General features: G+C 49.5%; 1 protein-coding gene across 1 annotated transcript in view; it reads left to right on the forward strand.

Annotated features, from left to right (window-relative positions):
- The window catches only part of LOC113633686 (translation initiation factor IF-2-like), a 266,781-nt gene that overhangs the window by 143,303 nt on the left and 101,428 nt on the right, over window positions 1-22,050 (forward strand). The window contains exon 4 of the mRNA XM_027132060.1: window positions 2,440-2,576. The gene's annotated coding sequence lies outside the window, so the exon portion shown is untranslated. The remainder of the gene's footprint in view (window positions 1-2,439; window positions 2,577-22,050) is intronic.

Below are 22,050 nucleotides of genomic sequence, written 5' to 3' on the forward strand. Positions count from 1 at the left end.
CCCTTCTCCCTGGCTTGTCTCTCTGCGTGACCGCACGGCCTGTCAGGCTCCATGTGTTGAGGCAGGGCTGTGACCTTCCCACTCGCACCCTGGCCAGCCCAGGCCGCCCTCCCCTCCCCGTGCTCTGGCCTCGCGCCTCTCTCTGGCTGGGCCGACCCCTGGGAGAAAGTTAGAAATTTTAGCTCCCTAATTTCCATGGAACATTGCTCCGTGCATATGGTTTAAAACATTAATTAAAAACATTAATCAGTCTGGCTGCCTTGGAGAGAGGCTCTTTTTCTGTAGGAGCTGACCTTCTGGTTCCTGTAGGCTCCTTACAAGGAGAAGGGGTGTAGGGATGAGCCTGCACACCAGTTCATACCTGTGACCTGACCTCTGGGGTCCTGGTAGGTGCTCACTGAGGCCGGGAGGATATTACATTTCCCTAGTACTCAGAGTTTACAGAGCCGCTCTTGTGTGCACTATCTCACTTAATCCTGGCAGCACATCTGGGAGATGGGGTAAGTGTCATAATCCATTCCATTTCACAGATGAATAAACTGAGACGTGAGAGCCACAGCCAGGCCTGGAGCTGAGTAGCTGTGACGCAGACCTCAGCTTTTAGTGCTGTTTGCGTTGGCTTCGCTGGTTCCCTTAGCCCCCCGTGTACTGAGGCCTCGCACTGAACAAGTCATGGTGGTGAGACAGGAAGAGGGGAGACCTTGTTTTCCCCCCCTTATTGGGAGGAGACGAAGAATTTAGGGCCCGGGCATTTACTTAAGTGCGGTACTAATGACAGCTGACGTTTCTAAGTGTTCGTAAGGCGCCAGGCCAAGAGCTAAGCTCTGCGGAGATTCTCACCTCACACTAAGAACAAACCTTTAAGATGAGAAACTGAGGCTCAGAGAGCTGAAGTCGCTCGCGCAGGCTCCTCAAAGGACCTTTTCAGTCGCAGAACTGGGATGCCAAGCCAGGCACTCTGACAAGAGCCTATAGTCAACCAGGAAGCTGGGCTGCTGCCTTTTTTGGGTAATGAAGCGAATGCATTTCGACAATGAGGCAAAAAGTGCTTTCCTGGTCAAAATGTCTGAGAAGCGTGGGAGGCTGCCCACAGAGGGAGCGTGGATGTGCTGAGGGTGGCATCTTTCTCAGCGCATGGCTAGTCCAGGGGGCTTCTCTGAGGGAGGGGGGATTTGCCCTCTCCTGCTGGGAACTGGGACTCGGATGGATTAAACCAGCGCTTGATGGGAGCAGACAGGAACTCTCTGGGGCTTGCAGAGCTCTTGTAGGTCGGTCCGTGATGCTAAGGCATCCCAGGGAGGAATGTGACAATCAGAAGTCTTCAGAGAGGCGAACCGGGGCCAAGTTTTTTTTTCCTGGAGGAGAGAGAGGGAATTGATGGCGGGGAATCCGAACTGTCTGGCTTCCTCTCTCTCAGCTGAGCGAGCAGCCTGTGTGCTGCTCTGCTTCTTCCCAGACTTGAGGGCAAATTCCCCTTCAGAACTTGTCAGCCTTCTGTCTCCCGAGTCTGTGCTCACTGAGCCTCATCTCCTTGACGATCTGGCAGCCACGATGCTGGGAGATTTTGCGGGGAGTGGGGGGGGGGGCAGGAGGGAGGTCTGGAAGGGGAAAGGATCACCCCATTGTAAATGTGACAGTGTGGCTTTCTGTGGGTGCTGCACCGCCCCTTGAAGGAGAGGAGAGGGTCCGAGTCTGCGCCCACCCAGCTGAGCTTTCAGCCCTGCTTCCGGGGATTTTAGGAGGTCCTCCCAGAGCTGGTAAACCAGGGGCGGCCCCCGGGTCCCATTCCCCACACTCCACCCTTTTGGCCTCTCCATGTAAGCCATCTCCATTAGCAGTTAGGATAAGAATCTCTGGCGAGACTACGTTTTTGGTTTCCTGAGTAACGCATGGTGTCCACTGATCCCATGTTACTACATGACAGTGTTGAGGGCAGATGAAGCTTACAACCAAGTGACTCTGATGCAGCTCCCATGATTCACGTACTCCCCACCGTCCCTAGAATGGGTTGGGCTTCCAGGGACTGGCCATTCTCAGAATTAAGTTGTTGGGTATGTTTCTCCTTCCCCTCTACCCAGAATTCCTGGAATCAGATGAATGAAAAAGCTTTAGCGGGGAAGGAAGGGGACCATGATTGATGGAGGGGGGGCTTGGGAGTCAGGAACACCTGACCCTCTGTGGCCTGGCTGCTTATGTGACTTCTGAAATACGTGGCTGCCAAGACCGATCTCGTAGGGTCAAGTGGCTTCATGTGGTCAAATGTCCAACACAGTGCTTGGCACATAATAGCTACTCAATAAATGCCTGCTCTTCAGATGCTTCTCATTTAGCATAGAGTAAATATGCACTTCTTATTTTTTAAATGAATGAAATCTCTCATTACCAAATTCATTCATGTGAGCAGTGACACTAATATTCCCTTTTCTTGTATGTTTCTAGCATCCTGCTCCACCTGGGATTTAGGTGCCTTTAATCTGACAAAAAAAGAATACGTATCCATTCAGTACTCCAGAGGGACTTGAAAACTGTTCTTCCCTGAACTCAAGCTGGACTATCATGGGATGTGAAGAATCAAGGTAAGGGATTTTCTCCTCTTGAGCCTTATGGAACCAAAGATGGCTGTTGGAATTGGTGATCTCGCGCAACACAGCTTGGGGTGTGGTTTTCGACTGCTCGGCCCAGCTTCCTGTGCTTGGGAAGCTGGCTTTCCATAACCCTGATACACAGGACCCGGTTCTCAGTGCCTGGACCTTGTGCCGGGGGGGCGATCCCTCTGTCCCCAGCTGAGGAAGGAGTCCACCATCTCCTAGGTGAATGCCCCACACTTTCCCCCCCGGCAGAAGGTGGGGATGGTCCAGCCGTCCTGCTGAGGTGCGTGGAGCCCACGCTGGGGAGAGGATGGCTGAGTTTGCTGGGATTACGTGATCAGGTCAGCAGGCCTTCGGGGGCATCCAGGAGTGACCTCTTCCTCTCTCCCTGCCTGCTTGCACTGCGCGCGCCAGCTGCCACGTCTCAGGCTGCTTGGGGTAAAGGGTGAGAGGTTAAAACAGACGGCTTTAGGCAAACCCCGGTTTTCCTGGTTTTGCTACTTGCCTCGGCCTCTCCCCAGGCCTCAGTTTCCTCGTTTGTAAAATTGGGGTCCTATGAGTGCCCCAGGAGGATGTTATGGGTCCTGAGTGAGACGGTGGAGATAAAGAGTTTACCATTCTGCCTGGTGGTGGGAATGCTCCCAAATGGAAGAGGGTTTTGTTTGTTTGTTTGTTTTCAATGCATTAGTTACACCATTTAGAGGTCCTGCCATGCAGCAGGCCCTTTCCCCGTCCTTGCTCTGCTGTTCTCTCTGCCTCTCACCTGCCACCAAGTCTGCCTGGGAAACGGCTTGTGAATCACCTTCGGTCGTGCACAGCCCCCTCCACCTGAGCAGAGTTGATTCCTCCCCACCCTGGGCTGTAGCCGGCCGTTGAAGGCATGGCTTTATGTGCCATGTGACTTCTCCTGCCCTCCCCTGCCCGTCCCCCTACTCGTCCCCCCCGCCCCCGGTCACTGGTGAGTTTATTTAGAGCAAGGACTCTTAACACCCCAGCGTTGGGCCTCCCACTGTGGACATTGAAAGAACAAATGAATGAGTCATTGAAAAAGAGGGCATAGAGAGAAAAAGCCAGAGTGGGAACCAAAGGGAGAAGGTTGCTGAAGATTTAGAGCAAAGAGTGAGGTCGGTCACGTTTTCTTTTTCTTCAGCAAGGTGTTGAGATGATAAGTAACATGATGGAAAAAGGAAAAATGAGTCCTACCACACACTGGAAAGCTCTTCGAGGGTGGAAACTTGGGTGAGAAAGTGTGAGCTGGTGAGAAGCCAGTTAGGGAGGTAGGACTGAGGACGCGGCCGAGGCTCGTGCTGATGTGCTCCTGCCCGTGCTGACGTGACCCACAGAGACGGAGGGCACGAGGCCTTGCCCTTCGGTCAACGTGGCGGCCGGCCCTGACACATAGAGGGTTCTCCAGATTCACCAGGCATCTGGGAGGCCTGGGGAGGGTCCCTCGTCCATTCCGAGAGGCTTCCGGGAGAGGGTGCTGCCCCTTGAGACTCTTGGAAGATGGCGCATGAAGAAGACCTACCAGGAGCTGAGCTGACGAGCCTTTCCGTCCTCGGGCGCTCAGCAGCCCTGCACGCTCACGTTCGCCATTCGCTTTTATTTCACCATCTACTTACTTGCTGATTCTGGTGTCAGGAGGCAGCCGCAGTGAGCGCAGCTCTCAGGCCATCCTGTGAAAGTGCTGCATGCCTTTCTTGGGCCCTCGAGCACTCAACCAGTCCTTGAGTTTTGTTTCAGAAGCCCACGCTCCCGGTCCAGGCCATGAGCTTGGGGCGCAGGAGTGTGTACGTGGACGTGCAGTCACCTGTTCTGGCATTCCCTCCCTCCCGGTAGCACCTGCGGGGCTGGAGCGAGCTGTTCCCGCGTCCGGGAAAACGGCAGATAGCAGTCCAGTCACTGGGGTGGAGAATCTGAAAGCTGGAAGAACCGTTCTGTTGATGGAGGAAAGGCTTGGCAGGTCTGTCTGGGGCTACTGGGAGAGGAAGTTCCCTAGAATTCAGCTGCTGGGAGCAGACAGAGCAGGAGTAGACGCTCTCCCACTGCTCTCCCACTGGGAGCCTGTCTGCCCTCATCCTGCCTAGAAATCAGCTCACCTGGGCTGCACGCCAACAGCAGGCCTCCACACCCTTCCCATCCCTGGGACTGTTTGCACTGTTCCTGCCGTAACCGGGACTTCACCCCAGTTGCACTTCCCTCTACCCCCTGTGACCCTGGGCAAGTCCTTTATAGCTCTCCACGCCTCTTTTTCTCAGCTGCAGAACCTGGCCTGAGGAGATGCTCAGCGAGAGGGAGCCCTTGTAATCTGCTTCTCTCCCACCTCCTTACCTGTCTGGCTCCTGACTGTGTTAATTCTGTCGCATCCCGGCCCCTCCTCGCACCTGCGCGCAGCGTTGCCTTCTTCCCTTTGACGCTCACCTTGCCTTTTTGGACTCCTCTCCTGGGCCCGCCTCCCTCTGGGAGCATCTCTTGGGTCCTGCCTGATACTCCCAAGCCAGCCCTCTCTAGCCTTTGATGAGAGGGTGTCTGAAGGCACCTGCCTGCCTGTCCTCAGACACGAGCCAGCCCTGGTCTTTGGTCACGGGCTACGTGTGTCAAGGTTGCTTCCTTTATTCAGTGTCCGGAGTGTTTGCTGAAAGAATTCCCGACCCACTCGGAACTCTACCCTTGAAACAGAAACGGATTCTCAAAACACCTCTGCTACTGGCCCATTTTACTATTACTGTTTCTTGTGGTTTCATATTGAGGTTTTTGGCTCATTGCATCTGACCTGGAGTTTATTTTTAGTAGTGAAGACAGAGTTCAATTAATGTCAAAACATGAGGGCAAATGCAGAGGAGGGATTCAGAAGTCTAGGGGAAAATGTGCCTAGTTTTGCTTCTTCTGATAACTTCTGTCACACCAGCAGACGCCGAGCTTTCTCGACGGTGCCCGCGATGGGCTTTGCAGAGGCTGGGAGTCCGAGCCACCCCCGGAAAGCGAATGCGTTTCTGGGTCTCTTTCAGTCCAATTTACCCAGCAGCTGGCCGCACAGATGAGTACCCACTGCAGTTATCATGGCGGGTGATAGTTATTACAATCAATATTAAAGGCCAGGCTTTGGAACCTTCAGTTCCTATCTCCCCCGTGGCTTCGGGTTCCTTCTGTCTCCGGAAGAAGCGTCCACCTTGTTTGAACACCAGCTCTTCTCCCTGGATTGGGAATGTTCGGAGAACAGGCTCTGGGTCTTGCTGTCTCTTTCGCCCCAGCTTTTGGCACCGTGACAGGCGTCCAGGACGTGCTTGGGGAACATTTTCTTGGACTGCCTGCACTTTTGGACCCTGAGTTGGGGTTAGAAAGTCAGAAATCATGCACACAATGCTCTTTCGTCAAGGGCTCCCGGGTCTGTTCTGGGATTTTGGGGAAACTGAGCACTGTGTGCTTAGGACTTTAGAGTTTCTAAAAGTTCTTTTTCGTTCTTCCGTCCTGCTTTTATCCCTTGGCTGTTTACGGAGAACCTGCACTGTGCCGCTCTGCAGGGTACCTGCAAGGAAGGAGGGACGCACCACTGTTCTGGCCCCGAAGGCAATCCGGAGACGGAGGCTGGCTTTATGGACTCCCGTTATGGACTATATTTTCGTGTCCCCCCCCCCCCCCCAAAGTCAGATGTAGAAACCCTAATCCCCAGTGTAATGGTGTCAGGAGGTGGGGCCCTTGGGAGGTGGCCGGGTCTTAAGGGTGGAGCTCTCAGGATGGGATTGATGCCCTATAAGAAGAGGCACGGGAGAGTAACGTCTCTCTCTGCTCTCTGAGATGTGCAGACACAGCCAGAAGACAGCCTTCTGCAAACCAGGAACTGAGTGAGCTTTACCTTGATCTTGGACTGCCAGCCCCCGGAACTGTGAGGAATAAATTTCCATTGTTTAAGCCACCCAGTCTGTGATATCTTGTTATAGCAGCCTGAGCAGAATAGGACTCCTGTATTTCACAGACGGATGAGTTGGAGACTCAGAGCAGTTGTGCTGCCGGGAGCTCCCTGCTAGTTGGTGGTGGACCTCACAGATGAGCGTGGCTCTTCTGAATCCAGGCACCTGAACCTGCTCCCCCGCTACCTGCCGCGTGATCCGCAGGCGTGTCTGGACTTTCTCTTGGCTGCCCCTCTCTGCTCCGTCATCTGTTTCTCCCTCCCCTCCCCTCCCCTCTGCTCTTCTCTCTTTTTCTCTGCTGTCTCCCTTTCCCCCTCTCCCAGTTCTTGTTTCTTCTGAAGATGAAGATCTTTCTCTCTGTGGTGCCTTTTGGGGGAAGGTACCTGATGATAATGGCGTTGTGCTTGAGCTCGTCCCGCCTGGGGTGGTGTCTGTCTCACTGAATCCACTTCCCCAGCGCCTACTGTGGGGACTGGCGTGATGTAGCAACTTCCTCCGTCTCTCCCTGCCCGCTTCCACTGTCCCACTGTGAGCCAGGTGTTGCACCCAGCCGTGGGACGCAACAGACTAGGTAAAAAACGCCCTGGGGGAGACACAGTATATCCGAACAACTGTTGTTTGCGCAGCGTCATGGGCTGGATGTTTGGACACCCTCCAAATCCCCAGCTTCATATGCTGAGAGTCCTAACCCTGAGTGTGGCTGTACTGGAATTAAGGGAGTAATTAGGTTAAATGAGGTCATGAGGGTGGAGCCCTGCTCTGATAGGAGAGCTCAGTGGAGACCTCCCTCTCCCTCTGTCTCTGCCACGTGAGGACACGGCGGGAAGGTGGCTGTTCGCAAGCCAGGGAGAGAGCTCTCAAATCTCGAGACCCTCGATCTCGGACTTCTGTGCTCCAGAACTGCGAGAACAAACGTCTGTTGTGTGAGCCACGAAGCCTCTGGTGTTCCGTTATGGCAGCCCGAGCTGACCAAGACGCACGGTGGATGCATGCCTCAGGCCATGGTCTGCAGGGTAGTTTGGTTGCCTTGGTCCCAAAGCCTCTCTGGTGGTGTCGAGCCGCGGCTCATGCCTATGAGGTTTCCCAGTCCCATCTCTAAAACCAGGAGCCCAAACCGAGCTCGCCTGTCCTGCTCTGTCTGTATCCGGACGTTCAGGGTTTCCCTAAGCTGGGCCCAGTTCTATGTTTTCACTCTTCTTCCTTGCTCAGGTGTACTTAGGTGTGTACTGAACTCTACTGCGGTTGCAGCGTCAGGCTCCTGGAAGCAGCAGCAGCTCTGGACTCCTGGTCTTGCGCTTGTGATCCACTGGGCTGCCTCCCTTTTAAGATGCTCTCCCCGTGTTACAGGAGATTGTTCATTTCGTTAGTCGTTTGTGCATTCTATTGGCCAATCGGTTTGCCTCTTGAAGTACTAAGCACTGGGTATTCTAACAGCTCCTATTACGCACCACTAATGACGTTCTGTCCTTATAGGAGTAGCAGTGGTGCGTATGTGGTATGATGAAGGTTCTGCTACTAATACTACCAGTAATAATAGTAAAAAGAATAATAGCTCAAATGTATTATTCATAGTGTTCCCGACACTTTACATATATTATCTCATTTGCTTTTCAGAGCATATGAGGAAATGGGGATTAACTAATATGCCCAAGATGGCAACTGGAGGTGTCTCCCCACGGGATGGATGTGAAGCACACGCTAGTGCTATGTGCTTTTGCATAATTTCAAGCTTTCTCTTTTTTTAACTCGAGCCTAACGTTTAGAAGCTTTTACTAATGAGAGGACTCTTTGCTAAATTGATGTAAGCGCTACACATCACCAATAACTCCGTCCTGGTGTGTCTGTCCGTGCCTTTTGCCGTAGCCCTCAGACGCCTCCTGTTCCTTCCAGGAGACCTCCCAGCGTGGGCTCTAGGTTTTCTCCAGGTTTCGCCCATCCTTTTCTGCTCCCCTGGGACCCAGGTTTACCTGGCGGAACTGGACAAAATGTGAGACCCAGCAGGTTTTTTTTTTTTTTTAAATTTTATTTATTTATTTTTGGCTGCATTGGGTCTTTGTTCCTGTGCGTGGGCTTTCTCTACTTGTGGCGAGCGGGGGCTACTCTTCGTTGTGGTGCGTGGGCTTCCCATCGCAGTGGCTTCTCTTGTTGCGGAGCACGGGCTCTAGGCATGCGGGCTTTAGTAGTTGTGGCTCGTGGGCTCAGTAGTTGTGGCTCGTGGGCTCTAGAGCACAGGCTCAGTAGTTGTGGTGCACGGGCTTAGTTGCTCTGCAGCATGAGGGATCTTCCCGGACCAGGGCTCGAACCCGTGTCCCCTGCATTGGCAGGCAGATTCTTAACCACTGCGCCACCAGGGAAGCCCCCAGACACAGCAGGTTTTATCCCTGGTTTGTAATGGAGTGAACAGCAGAGCTCCACACAGCAGTCTAGTGGCCTGGCTTCTTCTGGGATGTGGGTGGCTTTCAGAAAGCCTGAGCTGCCAAGCCTCCAGGTCCTCCTTGCTGCTCTCAGTGATGCCTGGTCTGCTGGGAATTCACTCTTTGGCCCCCAGCCATTTTCTCTCCAGTTCTGTCCCTTTCCTGGAGCTCGTTGTAATGGGTGCCTTTATGAAGAAAGTACCCATCGTGGGATGCAAGGCATCTGGAGGATGTTTTTTTTCTCCCTCCAAAGATGAAACCTTAAGACTGAGGGATCCACCCTCAGTCTTGTAGGCCAAGCATCCTACAATGTCTGGCCGCAAGGACTCAGAGGGGCATTCTTCTGCTGTTGCAAAGCAGAGGCACCTGGCTTCATCCCCGTGGGAAATCAGAAGTGGGAGGGCCTTTAAAAAATGTTGGCTTAAGGAAAAGTTTCATCAAAATAGAAACGAAAACGCCGATCGAAAGCGTCACCCTCCCTGAGCTGGCCTCTTCCCTGAGTATCAGCACCGCCCCTGCTGGAGTGGCCGGGAATTGGGAAAGCCACCGGCCATGGGGGGCGGGGTGGGGGGAGGGCTGCTGCACAGGGAGCAGAAAGGAGATGCGTGCCCAGATCTCTCTGCTTTGCCACCTGCCAGCCCCTTGCCAGCTGGGATTCGGGCTCTAGGTGCTTTTGAGCCTTGGTTTCTTGCTCTGAGGACCAAATGACACGGTTGTCTGTGACTCCTCGAGTCACCGAAGATGCTCCACCCACGGGCGCTGCGCTGAGGAACTCATCGGTCATTTGCTTCCAGGCTTTGAACCTCATTTTCCTCAGCTCTCATTGAAAGCAGCGTGCCGAACGGCTGCCCTGGTCTGTCAGTCCCTCCCAGCTTACACATTTCACATCCGCGCCACTTGCCTTTTCGGGATTGATAGAATGTTTTCAGAGTTTAATGGGAACCGTATACAGCAGCCATCAGGAGGGGCAGAAATGGAAGGAAATAGTCCAGGTGTCATAATTTTTCCACTCCCCCGCACACTTCCATCACACATGTTTGAAAACAAACCTTATTTTCAGAACAGTTTCTGATTTTACTGAAAAACTGTGAAGAGAGTTCGCAATTTTGAACTGTCTTCAAAGTATGTGGGAGGATCCCATATATCCCACATCCAGTTCTCCCTACTGCTCACTTCTTACATTAGTGTGGCACAGCTGTTACAAGTAGTGATCAACATGGGTGCATAATTATTATCGACTACAGCTTATACATTGTTTTTTAGGTTTCCTTAATGTTTCCCTGATGTCCTTTTTCCGTTCCACCATCCCGTCCAGGATACTGTGTTCCATTAAGTTGTCATGTCTCCTTAGGCTCCTCTTGGCTGTGAAGGTTTCTCAGACTTCCCTTGTTTTCGATGACCTTGATGGTTTTGAGGAGTACAGGTCGGGGATTATATAGATTGTCCCTTTATTAGGATTTGTCTGATGTTTTTCTCATCATTAGTCTGAGATGATGCATCTTAGGAGGAAGACTGCAGACGTAAAGTAACCCTGACCGCCTGGCTACGCTACTGTTCGTTAGATTTCTCCACCATGAAAATGCCTGCCTCCGCCCCATTTCCTCACTGTACTTGGAAGGATGTCACACCTCTGGAGTGGGGCGTTTTGCCCCCCCTTGATGCGAAGTATTGACACAAATTGTTTGGAATTCTCCTTGGGAGATTTGTCTCTTCTCCCCCATTTCTTTATATCCATATGGACTCGTGGATATTTTTATAGACTTTGGATTCTAGTTCAATATGACTTTACGTTGCTCATAAAGCAACATTGAGCCACGTTCTGTTGCTCAAGTTCTTTCAGCTTTGGCCGTTGGGAGCTCTTTCAGTTGGCTCCTGGGTCCTTTTGATATACAACCATCATCGTTGCCGGGCGGCGGGGAGGGTGTTGTTTTTTCCCTTTTTTTTTGAGCGTTTCCTTCCTTTCTGGCATGACAAGGTGCTCCGGGCTCATCTTGTATATTTCCTGCCCCCAGACCTAGAATCAGCCATTTCTCCAAGGAGGCCTGGTTTGCTTTATTGGAACGTGGCATTAGAAAGCAACGTATGGGTGTGAGATGTGTTCACTGCTACTGGGGCATCACTGCTTCTAAGTCTTCTCAGCCAACAGAGCAATGAAATACGTGTGAGTGTCCTAACCCACGTGTATACACATGTGTCTAATCGTTTCCATAGGTATCCATCGTATCTCTGTTAAGCTAACCATGAATTCATACTGATGTTCCAACTCTAATCCATTACTACTCCATACACTTTTGAACAGACATTTTTTTGCCCATGTTGGTCGGCAAGAGGAAGTACTGAATGGTAAGTTCTAAAAGCCCCCATGGGCAGAGAGCAGTGGGATGAGAACACTGGACTTTTCCCTGTGGACAGTGTAGTCTCGTGAGCAGAAGTCAAGAGTTGGACACAGTTGGACAGAAACTCAGAAACACGTGCCGCCCAGAATGCTTGCAGACCAGAACGCTGTCACACTCGCAGGCCTTGTGTGCCTTTTGTCCTCCTGGGAAGCCTGTCCTGTCCTCCCTCCCCTCCCACGTTATCCCCACACTATACCCTCTCCCCGCGCACACTCCTAGAGTCCCCTGGGCTTACCCCATCAGAAATATACCCACTTAAAAAAAATTCTTTGCCTGTCTGCTGCTCCCAAGTAGACCACATCCTTGAGGGAAGCACTGCGTCTCGCAGGCAGTGCCTTGCACAGTCTCCCAAAATCAAAGCCAGGTCCGTCCATTCACTTTCAGAGTTTGTTGGGGGAATAAAGCAGTGGACAAGACACACGCCCCCCTGCCTTGTTGGAACCTGATACACACTGAATGCAAATGAAGGAATTCACATACAATGCAGAATCCCCTACCCCATTTCCTTTTTGGCCAGGGGTCTCAAACTCAATTGTCTCCAGGGACCAGGCAGGCAATATAAGGAATGACGTGGGCCTGGTGGGCAACTGGAAGGCGTGCATAGCTGATGAAGAGCCAGGACATCTGGTGTGACATACCGACCTGGCCGCCCGGCTCAGGCCAGCGTCCTGCCTGATGGTCCGGGGTCTGTGCCTGACTAGTTGTTCCTAAGTTTTTTGACTCACATGCCCAGTATAAACGGGGTGGTGCCCAGTCCATGGCCGCTGATCATGGTGCTGGAGAACTGCTGGCCTAGCGTGGCTGGATCTGACTGTTCCAGGGAGCCTGGAAGCTGGGGGAGTCTTGCCCCTTTTTGTTCACTTCTATTCGTTCCTGATATCACTGTAGCAATACTTCTTCCCCTGCCAGCAGCACTTGGTCCCAATAGCAATAGTTGCTTCCAGTTTGCAGGGATTTCTTTGTCCCCTACTCCCGGAACCAGCCTCATTGGCTGCTCTAGAGATGACATCCCCAGCAGGGCTCCCTGGGGTCCCCCAGACTTCTCAGTTCCGATAATCGTACCCCACGCCCCATCCCCATGTGCTTGCTCTCTACCTCTCGGCTACCTCGGACTCTCCCTCCTGTCTTTTCAGTAAACAGTTCATTCTTTATCTGAAATTCAGCGGGTATGCTTCCTCTTCCCATGTTGAGCCTTGATTAATGCGCGAGGTGTTATTTCTATATTTCCTACCCTTGCCGTTTTCGCTCAGTTGAGCACAAAGCAGGTTTCCAAGTCTGTCACTCTGAGGCCCAGACTGCCGGCCCGCCGCCCCCCACCCCCACCCCACCCCAAACCCACCACCCACCTGCAGCCACGTGCCCGGAAGCCCTGCGTCTTACGCTCATTGCTTGCCGGCTTCACCCGCTCGTGCCGCTTGCACACAACCACGGGCCACTCCCGGGGGGCTTGCCAGTGGCCCCTTTCCACAGCCTGCTGCGTCTGGAGATGATGCTTTGGGTTTTCCACAATGAACACCGGTCCCCAGGGTGTGCCGGGTTTCTCTGTGTCTGCAGGGGTGTGTGTGCCTGCTGCGTGGAAACAACCTTGTCAAAATAAACCAGGGCTCTGCTGACAGGGGGAAGTGAGGCTGGCCGGAGGAGAAGACGTGGGCTGGGTGCTTCTTGGGGGGTTTCCTCTGTGCCAGTGCCCTACAGGAGGCGGCCTCTGCCATGCTTCCTGGACCCTTCCGACTCCCCCAGGGCCCCCGTTGGACACAAGACTCTCCTGCTACCTTCCCATGTTGAGCCGTTCACTGAACAGTGTGCCTCCAAACCAGCTCTTCTGCCATGATTTTCCCCTGTGCTCCGAACTCACCGTCCTGACCTGACACGTCAGCAGTCCTTTTGTCACTCCAGGGATGCAACTTTGTGATTTTCAGGGTCCAATGTGACTGATTAAAAATCATGATATTCCTCGGGAATTCTCATCGATCGTGATCATTGTGGTGCTCAGCTGTGTCGAACGCTGGCCTTTGTGAGCTGGGTGGACTTACTGGGGGTATATATTAGTTTGCACGGGCGGCTGTGACAGAGTACCACCCGTGAGGTGGCTCAAAACAACAGAAATACATACTCTCACAGTTGTCCAGGCTAGAAGCCTGAAATCACAGTGTCAGCAGGGTTGCCTTCCTTCCAGAGATTCTAGGGAAGAATCCTTCCTTTCCTCCTGCCTTCTGGTGGTTGCTGGCAATCCTTCGCCTTCCTTAGCTTGTAGGTGCATCACTTCAATCTCTTCCTCCATCCTCACATAGACTCCTCTCCCGTGCATCTGGTCCAGATTGCCCTCTTCCTGTAAGAATGAGGTCTACCCTAATCTGACTTCATCATGTTAACTTGATTACTTTCTCCAAGACCCTATTTCCAAATAAGGTCACACTCACCAGTACTAGGAGTTAGAACTTGAGCATAACTTTTAGGGGGGGGACACAGTTCAACCTGCAACAAGGATATGAAGAAGTGTTACAACTTCTAGTTTTGTTTATTTCTTTCCTATAAAATGTCGTATGCTTTATAATAATATAGGTGTTTCTGTGTATAAATTATAAACAAATACACAGATACTGGGGGCTATCCTCAATCATGAGTGATGAGGACATAGTTTAAAAACAAACCAATCACCAGTCCACTGGTCTGGTTTATGGAGGCCCCGGTTCTTAGTCAACCTGGGCTGCCGTAGCAAAATACTATAGATCAGGTGGCCTCAACAACAGAAAATTTGTTTTCTTACATTTCCGGCAGCCGGGAAGTCCAAGATCAAGGTGCAGCTGGTTCAGTTTCTGGTGAAAGTGCTCTTCCTGGTTTGCAGACAGCTACTTTCTTGCTGTATCTTCACATAATGAGGCAGGGGTGGGGGGTGGGATGGGAGAGGAGGCACTAGCTTTCTGGTGTCTCTTCTTATATAAGTGCGCTAATCCTGTGGGATCAGGGCTCCACCCTTATGACCTCATTGAACCTTAATTACCTCCATTAAGGTCCGATCTCCAAATAGAGTTGCACTGGGGATCAGGACTTTAACATATAAAGTTGGGGGAGGACACAATTCAGTCTATCGCAGGTCCCATCTTCTGGATTTTGTTATACAGTAAGATTCCCTCGGTTCTTATGAATTACAAGAAAAACTTAAAGTCTGGTTTGGTGGATAGATCCCAACTTTAGTTCCACATACACCTCGTTTTTATTCTGGCTTTCTTATTCCTTTATATTTATTTTTTTAATTTTATCATCAGTAGCTGGGTGCCGTGGGCAAGCTAAATGCCCTCTCTGAGCCTCACTTTCTACCTCTGTGACGTGGAGATAATGCCTACTTAGGGAATTGTTTGGGAGGGTAAGTGAGGTCACTAAGTAGATGCTTAGTAGCTGTGAGCAGTTTTCCTTTCTGCCCAGATCTCACTCTTCCCTGCCCTCCAGCAACGGCTGCCCTGCCCCTGCCCAAGGAGGGTGGGAGAGTTTTGAGGGGGTAAATCCTTAGTCCTGGAGGTGGCTCTAGACGGCGTTGTGTCTGAGGCCTTCCTGGGCCCTATCTCTCTTTCTCAGCCCTTGTGTTTATCATCCAGCTGTGTCTCATCTGTACTCACTGTTAGTAATGTCATCATTTTGCAATTCAGCCATCATTTTGTTTTTTGTACTTGGATTGTCTTGACTTAGCCTAGCTCGTAAAGCAGATCTGTGGGATCCAGCCCACATGTGTACAGCAGGTGATCAGCGACTGTATTTGTTGGGTTGATTGGGTGGGGGAGAAGGGAGGGCTTTAGCCCGGGTGCCAACCCTTCTTCACTTTCCTACCTTTGTTCATCTCAGAGGAGGCAGGCGGTGAGATGCACAGGCTCTCCTGCTTCCCTTCGCTGCCTACTGCCCTTCTGCTTATGGCCCAGGGCAGGGCCAGCATTAAACAAGGTCTGTATAAGCGTAGAGAGGGGCCCGGTAGTGTGGTCCCTTCCAGAAACATGCGTGGGCCTGGGAGTCACATAAACCCGGTGGGAGTCCTAAGCCTGCCCTTTACTGCTACCAAGGCCTTGGGCAAAATCTCACTGTTCCCTTTTGCAAAATGGAGCTAATAATGGTACCTGTGTCATTAGGTGGCTGAGAGGAAATGAGCTAATGCATGTACGCCCCTAGTACAATAGCCGTCCGGACAAGGGGCAGAGGCCTGGGCGGGGGGAACCACTGCTCTCCCGATGCACTCTGAACTAGGCTTCCAAACACCAAATGCCTCTCTCGTCCCCCCGCTGTGCAACCCCAGCCAAATGCCTTTCCCTCTCTGTCTAAGTTTCTGCTCTTTGTTATCGCTAAAGGTTAGTAATGCTTTCCTCAAAGTTTAACTTGATGTAATTTACATAAAGTGACACGAAGCAGTTTGTAAAACACAACCCAGAAATTCATAATTATCATTAACAAGTTTGATTGGGAAGCTCATGACTGCATCTGTACCCTGTGAGACTTTTAGGAGTTATAACTGAAGTCTGCAGCCGAGGCCAAGAGGGGACTGGTGCAAGTTCAAGCTTTTTAAGTCATTCTCAAGTAGCAAACCTATATGGCATCCTGCAGGTAGATTAGGGCCTTGTCGGCTTTTTTTTCCTGGTGTCTTTAATACACATGCCTGCCGTTGACTCCTGCTTGGCCTGGAGCCCTGACCTTGTCCTCAGAAAATCCCTTCCTGTCCAGATGCACCGGTGCTCCGAGCTCTCCTGCTGTTCTCACTGCACCTGCCCAGGGCCTGACCCAGCCACAGCCGGCTTCCTTTGCTCCCGTGGTAGGCATTCGGGCAGGTTGGAGCGATGAATGTTGTTGGCAAAGGAAAGTGAGTCTTCTTCTGTGCCGCTGGGCGGTGATGAATTGAACCAGCCTCACTGAAGGGAGAGTTGACACAACTTCTCAACGTTTAGACTGTGTGTGCCCTTTGACCCAGCAACTCCTCCCCCCCACCATGAGTCTGTCCTCTAGAAGCAGGAAAACACATTTCAAAAAATGTTCTTTCACAGCATTGAGAAAGTAGCAGAAGCTGCAGGACAACCTCACTGCTTAACAGCATCACACTCAGCAGTCTGAAGAATTGAGATTTTGCGACCATTTGAAGGCTAGATCAGGAAGCACGTGGCGCTGGCTTGGTCCCATGACCGATGATGTTCACCTTGATCACTTGATGAGAGTGGTGTCTGCTAGGTTTCTCCACCATAAAGTTATATTTCTCCCTTTATAATTAGTTAGTATCTTATCAGGAGATCATCTGTTACTATCAATATATAAATATCATGTTTCTCATCATACCTAAGTTTCAAACCTAAGTTTAGCCTCCGCTGAAAATTCTTGCCTGAAACTGGTATTACTGTTATTGCCAAACAGTGTCTGTCTCCGTCATCGCTTCCACGCTTATCAGTTGGAATTCTAACGTAAGGAAGAACTTTCCTTTCTTTTTCCATTAAAAAAATTCAATGATTGATATCAGTGTGAACTCATAAATTCTTATTTTATTATATTGCTTATAATCCATGACTATCGTTTTTTTTCCTCAAATTTTCCTAGAGTCGGCGGATGGGATGCCCTTCAAGTTGGGTTCTATGTCCTTTTGACATTTCCCCATCATTTTTTGAGCACTGCTTTGCCTTCCGGCGCCACGAGATGTTCCAGGCTCATGCTGTGCTCGCCCTGCCCCAGCCCTGGAGTCAGCCATCACTTCTGTGCTATTCTTGCCAGAAGTGGGTAACCTGGATTTAATCTAGAGGAAATACGGACAAACCCAAATTGAGGGACATTCTGCAAAGCCACTGGCCAGTGTTCCTCAAAAACGAAAGAAAGACAAAGCCAGACTAAGGAACGATGACAGATTAAAGGAGCCTAAGGGGGCACGATGACTAAGGGCAATGTGTGACCCTGGGTTCGCTTCAAAAGACATTATTGGTAAAATTTGAGTAATGTCTCTGGGTTAAACAGTAGGATTATATTAATGTTAATTTCCTGATACAACTTGATCATTATAATGTGGTTATATAAGGTATCAGTACTGAGAAGTTGCAAGGCTGTGGGAATTCATTCTACTTTCAAACTCTTTTTGTAAGTGTGAAATTATTTCAAAATGAAAAATAAAAAGAAATTAAATACGAACAATTGAGATGAATTTATATATACTAATATGGAAAGGTGTCCATAATCAATTAATTGAAGGAGAAAAGTTGTAGTATTTTTGGTATAGAATTAGCCCACCTTTGTGAAGACAAGACAGAACAAAATAGTACATATGCATATTTGCACATGAAATTCTGAGAAGGTATGAACTTCCTGTTAACAGACATTTCCGGGAAATGTAATTGGAAGGTGTGAGAAAGTGGGAACTTGGTGATTTTTTTTTTTTTTTAAAGAAGAAGCATGTTTTAATACTATAATGGGAAAGTGATAAGCATGTGGTTTGTGTGGGGAAGTGCGCTTCTGCCGGTGAACGTTCGGTTTGATGTCTTCCATCCACCTCAATTTCTGTTGCGTTTTCTTCCACAGGCAGTGCCCTGCCAAAAAATCTTACCCCGTGGACACTCACCCGTGTTTTGCCCCACTGTCCGCTTTCTCGCTTCTGATTCTTAACACAGACACGGAGGGAGCCTGCCGACTGTGCTGCTAGACAGCGGTGCCAGCTGACTCATCTTACCTTTAGCCAGTGAAGCTGGAAATTGTTCACTCTGGAACACTTTAGAGAGAACTTTATTCTTAAGCGTGTACCCTTTCGGTCTCCCCAGAGGAGTGTAAATCAGAAACCTGACCGTCCTCATATTTGCTCCTCTAAGGAGCAATGATTCCTTAAGTGGTGCTTGATGTCTCTAAACCTGATTAATTAGTGAACCACCATCAGTTTCTCCCAGGAATTTGTAATGATCACTAGCCTTTTGTAGTTAATATAAAATTTCACTGAGATAGATTTATCTTTATGTATAGGTTTGTTTTCCCATCTCAGAGCAGATGCTCCTTGATTCAAGCATGGAGAAGAACAAAAATAACATGTCTTGCAGGCCGACTGTGTGCCACGAGCTATTACAGACTTTGACTCATGTGGCCTCCCTACTTCAGTCGGCCTTCTGTATTCTCTGGTTCTGCATCTGTGGATTCAACCAACCGCAGATTGAAAATATTTGCACAAAAAAAATTCCAGAAAGTTCCAAAAAGCAAAACTTGAATTTGCATCATGCTGGCAACTATATACATAGTATTTACATCGTATTAGGTATTATATGCGATCTGAAGATGATTTAAAGTATACAAGGGGACGTGTGTAGGTTAAATGCAAATACTACACCCATGTTTTTTCTTTATGAGATAGTGACTCATTCCGAAATGAGCCCTTTATTGTGTGTTTTAGGTGAACCAATCAGTGGGGGCCTGGACCAGGTGGTCTGCGGAAGTTTCTTCCCTTATTTGGCGAGGTGGGGTACCACACGGCATGCAGGATCTTAGCTCTCCGACCAGGGATCGAACCCGTGCCCCCTCCAGTGGAAGCGCGGAGTCGTAACCTCTGGACCGCCGGGAAGTCCCACTACACCATTTTATATCAGGAACGTGAGCACCACCGGATGCTGGTATCTGTGGAGGTCCTGGAACCATTCCCCCGAGGATACCGAGGGAGGCCTGTACTAGGGAACATTCTTCCAGTCTCTCAGTGAGAAAACTGACCCCCAAAAGGTGTGCTGCCACAGGCTCTAGCATGTTCACTTAGTTAGCTCCTGAGTGAACTATCTCCTGCTCTTGCCTGTCTCTGACTCCTCCTGGGGTCCAGAGCAGTTTGTGTTTGCTTCCTTCTGCTCCAGGCTGCCCTGTCACCTCCTGCAGCTCCTAAACACCAGCTCCAGTTTTGCCTTCTAAGTACCTTTGTCTTCTTCTGTCGGGGTGTCTCCCTCAGTAATGATTATAATGACGGCGATAAAAGAAAAACTAAAATATTTGTGGGTAAGTGTCTTTATGGATCCCTTGCTGTGCCGGGCAGAATGCTGAGCTCTCCCAGGCATCATGTCATCATTCCTTCCCACCACCTGATGAGGTGTAGGGGCTCATGGTGGGCTGGGGACCTGAAATCCGCAGCCGGGTCCACCTAGGAGCCAGAAGCTAATGTCGGTCCAACGCGTGTTTTCCATTTCAGTGTTCACTTAGGTAGTTAATACGCTCTTGCACTAGGTTGGTGCAAGCTAGTGAACACGGCCAAATTATTTCTCCCACAGACTTATAGCCACATATTCCCAGACATTATAAATCTGTGGTTGAACTAATACTCAGACACGTCACCATTTTATCAATGACATAATCAAGCTCATAATGAAGGATCCCAATTTTAAGTTACACAGCTCAACAGCATATAAAATATAAAATAAAAAGTAAGGTGTGTGCTTACTTCATTAACAGAGGCACTTTTTTTTTTTTAACCAGAAGGTATGGAAAATAAGAGGAAAAACTTCAGTCTTTCAACAAAAACGATAATCATCTTCCCATAAGTATGGTAAAAGAAATGACAAGATTTTCAGAAACTGTGATTAAAAATTGGTTTAGCTACAGTCAAAAAATCATCACATAACAAAGTATCTCTGTCTTTTTAAAAATATTTGCTACATTAAAGGGCATATTGTATAAGTTCTGGGTAAAACACAGGTCCCCTTATACTAGACATATTCAATAGCCTCTTCTCATTGTTTCTTTCAGGTCCTCCCTGTCACATTGCACCACAGGGAAAACATTAATTGAACTGTGAGACTTTTTTGTCTGTAGACGTTAAAGACATATACGTGTTATTAAATGAACCTTTAACCGGAGCTTTGTGATTTTTTTCAAAATAGATTTATATACGTGTGTGTGTGTGTGTGTGTGTATATACATATATATGTGTGTGTGTATATACACATATGTATGTATACATACATACATATATGTATGTATATATGTATATACACACATACATATATGTATGTATATATATATATATAAAACGGCACAACATGAGATTTTGAGAAATACATTAAAAAAAATCTCCTAACACTTGGCAAATCTGACAAAAGCAATGGTTTTGCCAATCCTGATGTCTCTGTATGTCAATGTCAGCAGTGTAAACATGACATACAAGCTCATGACTATACAGGCCCTGTCTTCATTGCTTGAAATGACCAAAGGGGAAGAACCACGCTGTGGCATCCCAATGTTGTGTCAACTAAAAAGTACGGTATTTTAGTATAAAATATTTGAATATTGTAGTAAATTAATGTTTGTATGAGTCTTAGTATAAACTATTTTAGTATGAAAATGCACTGAAAACATACAAGTAACGTGCTGGGGATTTGGGCGTCTAATCTTTCTGAATTTCTTGTCAATAAAATTCTGGAACAGGAAATAGATTTGAGTAAGAATCATCGCTCAGCGCAGTGCAATTTCAGGAAAGTCAACTGATAAAAACGATCAAAGTGTTCTCAAGGCCGAACAGCAAGAATCTCTCACTAAGTGTTGGGATAGACTGACAGGAACCCCAAAGTAGAAGTTGCAGTTGGGCAGAGCTAGTGCCCTGTAGTGGAAGGTCTTTTATACTTCCTGCTCACCGAGGATCCACCCTGCTGCTGTGCGCCTTAAACTCAGATGCCACTTCCACAGCAATAGCTAGAGGCAGCCCAGTTTTACTGAAGGCAACAGTTGCTTCCGTGACCTCCAAATGGCTGCTTTTACGTCTTTATACTCTGTCCTACCTTCAGTTAACGCCAGGGCTGCGGTCACCAGACCTCTCCCAAGGCCTGCAGCACAGTGGGCAGCAACGCAGCAGCCAGCTTCTCCACTAGGTTCAGACTGTACAAAATGTAACCTGTCCTCGAGACCTGGGGTTTCGGTGGCAAGCCATCAGAAGGCCAAGTCAGTCCTGGGTGTCTACACGTGTCCTCACGAGAACAGTGTCAGAGTGGCTTGGATGGCTCAGCGCTCCAGGACCCCTGGCTCTCCATAATCAGCGAGTGGATCTCTGGCATTTAGGAGGGCACGAGCCCATCCTTCAGCAAGTACTGATTTCTTATCTCTGATGATAAAGGTCGGCTTCAGCGTGGTCTTGGTTTTCCCTCATCGTTTCGTGAGATTGCGTCATTGAGCAGCTACTCAGGGCTAGGTACTTAGCTTGGGGTGAGGGGTGCAGAGAAATTTGGCATGACCCATCCCGCCTTGAAGGATCCCAGGGCCATAGCTGAAAACAAATCCCAGTTCTGTAAGGGTGGCTGGGTTACCTGCTCTGCTCACAGCTGCTGTTGCGGCTCGTAGCACCGGGTCTGGCATAGAGAACGTGCACCGTCCATAATGGGTGGATGAGGATTTCCTGATTTCAGCTCAGGAGTCATCACCTCTACAATAAAAGTTAATCAAAGGGCAGGGCTATGTTTTCTCCCTTCTGTGACCTCTCTGACTTATTTTTGAACTTCCTCTCCCCAGTTTGTGGCCCAGTCTTTCTTATGGTGCAGAGACCTCTTACATGTCGACAGTGACCCTCTTTGGACTCTGGTGTCTTAAGGGCAGGTGACTCATATCTGTTTCCTCAGCATATATAACTAATGCTTTGTAGACATTGTGGGTACTCAGTGTCTGAGTAAGAGTTGCTTTTGCTTAGCAAGAGACCCTTCTGGGGAGATGTGCTATGGACTGAATTGTGTCTCCTCCCCCCGCCCCTACCTCCCACCATCCCCTCACACCCCTGCCACCGCAAATTCATTTGTTGAAG

Source organism: Aethalodelphis obliquidens, unplaced genomic scaffold (assembly GCF_003676395.1).
Source record: "Aethalodelphis obliquidens isolate GAN/ISIS:26980383/991018 unplaced genomic scaffold, ASM367639v1 scaffold41, whole genome shotgun sequence".
Taxonomy (NCBI): domain Eukaryota; kingdom Metazoa; phylum Chordata; class Mammalia; order Artiodactyla; family Delphinidae; genus Aethalodelphis; species Aethalodelphis obliquidens.